The 4,565-nt window shown below is 36.6% G+C and overlaps 1 long non-coding RNA gene across 1 annotated transcript; it reads right to left on the reverse strand.

The window, feature by feature from the left end:
• Positions 1-1,088: 1,088 nt before the first annotated feature.
• LOC141553110 (uncharacterized) lies at positions 1,089-2,193 on the reverse strand. Its single transcript, XR_012485286.1, has 2 exons — positions 2,062-2,193; positions 1,089-1,194 (listed from the first exon to the last, which is right to left on the reverse strand). It is a non-coding gene; the product is annotated as an uncharacterized LOC141553110 (long non-coding RNA).
• Positions 2,194-4,565: the final 2,372 nt, after the last annotated feature.

The following is a 4,565-nucleotide window of genomic DNA, read 5'->3' on the forward strand; positions in this document are numbered from 1 at the left end:
CCTCATCATATTTTGGTTCCCTTACTGGGAATCCCCAAAACTAGACTTCACCTCATCAGTATGGTGATGTCTTAATTGATTCATAAATTGGATTTAAGTTAGGCAGAGTTGCTTGAAGTCATCAGCCTGACTCTCTCTTCTAGAGCCACCACTGGGCAGTTAACAGAACAGAGTCAAGATAACTGGTGATGTGTTTTGTCCTGCTTTCTAGAGCCCCCAAATTGGGGTGACAAAACACACCATTGCTTTCTAAAGCCCTCACACCAGGATGATTAAAATATACTTTCCTAGAGCAGAAGTGATGAGGCAGAGGACTCCCGAGGATGGTGGAAAAATGGAGTCCATTTATTTCAAGGACTTTTCCTTTTATATAATGTAACAAAAATAACACTGCATGTGGGACCACATAAATAACTTGCTATTGTACATAGTTTGCCACCTGGTATCATTCTTCCACCTGGTATCACTCTGGTTCATCTCAACACAGGTTGTCACTGCCCCCTAATTTCTCAGGAAGGCAGAGATCCCTTAGGGGAGATGGGGAGCCAAACCAGACATTGTTAGCAGGTTCCCTCTGGACTGAAGGGTCTTATACCTCATCCAGAGTTCCTCCACTGACTGTAACCCTCTACAGTAATTATTCATCCTTAATTCAAATCTGGCCTCAGACATTTATTAGTTATGTGATCCTGGGCAAATCACTTAACCTTGCCTTAATAAGCTGGACAAGGAAAAAGCAGATCTTTCCAATCTTTTACTAAGAAAACCCTGCAGGTAAGCATTGATATGCTATGATGCATGGGGTCAGGAAGATTTAGACATTAAACAGCAACAATCCTCCAGCCCTTAGAACCACACCTAGCAAATGGTAGTTACTTAATATATGCTTGTTGTATTGAAACAAGGGAGAAAGGGAAGTATAAGGGACTACTTCTAAACACTTGGAGCTAAAACAAAACAAAAAACTAGCTATCAGGCTGTCCCAAAGAAGCAGGAATTTGATATACTTAACAGAAAAACAATTCTGTTCTTTCAGATGAGATATAATAGAATCCTAGATTTAGAGCTAAAATGTACTTCAGAAACCATTGAGTCCAATCCCTTTATTTTACAGGTGTCCAGGATCTCACAGCTAGTAAATACAAGAGGCAGGCTTCAAATGCAGGTCTTCAAGCTGTCACATTCATTTTGGATCTGCAAAGAAAGGAAAGAGCAGTGGCAAGTGGCAATTCCCTGAAGAATGGGACTGAAGCAATTGCTTTTTTGTATACCAATTAGAAAGAGTTCTACTGTATTCTCAAGGCATGTATTCAAGATGTAACTAGCACTTTACAAAGATGTTTCAAAACAGAAAATTGCAACCCATTTTAGGTGATTCATGTAAACATATATAATACTGCCAGTCCTTTGAACTCTGAACTTGTGTCAGAACATATCACACATTTTTTGGGGGGAAGAGCTGTTTTGTAATAACTTTTTTTTATTGAATCACAGTAAATACCACTTTTTCAAAAAATGATAATGTGTGTGTGTGTGTGTGTGTGTGTGTGTGTGTGTGTGTGTGTGTGTGTAACAGAGCAGTAGGGGTTTAAGCAAATGACATTAAAGAATTACCCCTCATACCTCAGGGGTTACTCTAGAACCATAAGGGATGGGAGGTATAGCCAGCCTAGTTCTGAGAACCAATATTATCACTAAAATTAGAAAGTGGGATGACTATCAGAGTTTGTATGGCTGGAAATTTATTAAACAAAGTACCATAAGGGAATATGCTATGAAAGATATACATGCTAAAAAGTGTTGATAGCAGAGATACTCAGAAATTCACAGGAGAAAAAAAATCTAAGAAAATAAAGTGCTGAAGGCCTGAGAAAACTTGGCTTTTTTTCTATTCTTTTTTGTTGTTGTTATTGTTCAATACTATACCAATTACTTACTTGACACCCTTTTCTTTATGTCCAACCTTTCTCTAGCCATCCTCTCTATTTCTCCCATGTCTTCTACCTTAACATTTAGAATCTTCTCTTTTAGACTGGGAACTTTCAGTTAAGACGTTCTTACCTATGATCTCATAAATCAGAAACTGAGCAGATTCATCTCACCAGGACCCTTCCCTCATAAAACATGAGTTTCCCTAAGCTGGAACTTTCTTGAGCTGTCCTGAAATGTGGAGTAAAGAGACATTCTCCAACTGTCTTGGATAGAATATTGTTGTGCTCAAGGTTCCGTATAATGATGGACCTGATAGAGATAGTAATAAAATGATGGCCTCAAGTGTTTGTATATAGATACATACAAAGTATCAACAAACAACATCAAGATGAAATAGAGATATTAATAGTATCAAGTTATTAATTTACTTCATATGTAGCACTGAGCCTTGATGGGATGAAAACCATCACTAGATTATTCAATAACATCCAATTCAACAAAGATTTGCTACATGTCTTCTATGTGTCAAATGCTATACTAAGGAATATGGTGCTGCAAAGTATATCTTAAAAAGAAACTAGTTAAGTAAGAGGAGAAGGAGAGCTAGTATCAATGTATTTTAAGAAGCTTTATGTGGGTGGACAAATACAGGAATTAGAAAAAAGAAAGCTTGACATAGAGTGTGGAGTTGAAGACTAAAGGCAATATTGATAACAGAATATGCTAGAAACTAGTTGTAGAGGAAACAAATAAGTGAGAAATTGAGGGAAAAGATTTCAAGTATGGCTCAGAAGAACCACATAATAGTGGATAGGACATAGTTTCAGTTTATAGATAATTGGTGTCTTCTTACCTGTGATCTCCTATATGAGAAACTGATCAAATTTACTTGACCAGGACCCTTTCCTCATAGGACATTAATTATCAGGATATTTTCTATAACTCTCATTTTGTTAAAAAAAAAAAAAAAAAACAGAGCAGCTAATATTTTCTTGACTTGCTTTGATGATGATTTTATGTTTGGCAAAAGTTTTAAGCCTGCAATTTTAAAAAAATGTGTTAACTTTTTAAATATTTTAAATAAAATAGTCCCTTTCCTGGACCTGGAACAGGGGCTGTTGGGACCCCTACCTCTTCCCTCTCATCTATGGGATTTCTCTCAGTTTTGGTTAGAATCATGTATGTGCTGATTAGATTCAATCCTAGGAGTTACCTGGCATCTTGAGAGAGGGAGGAGGCCCTTTCCTTTCCTTTCTTAGTTTTTTATGCAGGAAAAAAAAGAATGAAGTTACCGCTGAGTAACTGAGTGACTGGCTCACAGATATGATTAGACAAAGCAATGAAAGGTTAGGTTTTAGGATGGCCTCAAAGGCATAGCACATTTAATCATTATAGGATTCTAAGTACTGAAAAAGACCATCACCACTCCCACTATAATAATGATTATGTTAATAGTAATAATAACTAACATTTATATAACTAACATTTCCTAGATCCAGGCATTGTGTAAAACGCTTTTACAATTATTATCTCATTTTATTCTTGGAATGAAGTAAACTGAGATCTTTTGGGTATTCTGGATCCCCTCTCCTAGCCCCTGAGAAAAACATACCTTTCCCAGACAACACCAGATAAGTGGTCTCATTCAGTTGGAGATTAGTCTGGGACCACTCCCAGTAGCTCAACTCCTAAAATATTTTCTATTAGAGATCTAAGCCCCGGGGCATTGACAACATTGAAGGAATCTCATTCAATTTTGAATTGAAGCCTGAGCCTTAAAAGGCTAATAAAAGACAACTTTGAAAACCAAATCTTTGCAGTTGTCTGAAAAAGGAATTTGTTTTGTCAAGGAAGCTCTTTTCTTGGCAAGGCTGCCTGCCAGGACTTTTGCCCACATTGAAGATGTTCTCTTCTCAGTGTTAACCTTTGTTATTTCCCTAATGGGACCTATTACCCACTAAGAAGTCTGTCTTCCTATCAAAGCTGGCTTCTCAGTGCCAAATTCCTAATGAGGAGTTTTGCCCACTAAGAAAGCTTCCTTCTTAGTGAACAATAAAATTCCCTTTTGCCATACAGATTTTCGGATTTGCAAATTCTTTCACATTGGACCTGTGCTGACCAGAGGGGATTCCTCACCCAGTTCTTACACCTCTTCACTATCACTAGATTCATTATTTGCGACTTATCAATAACAACCTGGGGAGGTAGGTGCTTTATTATTATTCTCATATTATAGTTGAGGAGACTGGGGTAAATAGAGGCTAATTGAATTGTTCAGGACCTTATAAGATAATAATAATAATAATATATGTAATATAATAATATACAACATATAACAAAATATTATACACATAATACACATTCTAAGTTCAATTAACCTTCCAACTTCCCTCTAGCTGCTCTCTAGCTGCCATGGAAATAATTGCAGTTCATGAACCAATTTATTTCAGAGAAAGAAAATGTAGAATTCTGTGAAGAACTCAATAAGACTCTTGAACTTAAATCATTATATACTTTGAAATGAGAGACTTCAATACAAAAATGTAGTAATATTTCAGATATTGGAAATTATTGAAAAGCATGCTCAGGAATAAGGAATGACAGAGACCTGTGGACTTCATGGAAGCGACTAT

The sequence above is a fragment of the Sminthopsis crassicaudata genome, chromosome 1 (assembly GCF_048593235.1).
Source record: "Sminthopsis crassicaudata isolate SCR6 chromosome 1, ASM4859323v1, whole genome shotgun sequence".
Taxonomy (NCBI): domain Eukaryota; kingdom Metazoa; phylum Chordata; class Mammalia; order Dasyuromorphia; family Dasyuridae; genus Sminthopsis; species Sminthopsis crassicaudata.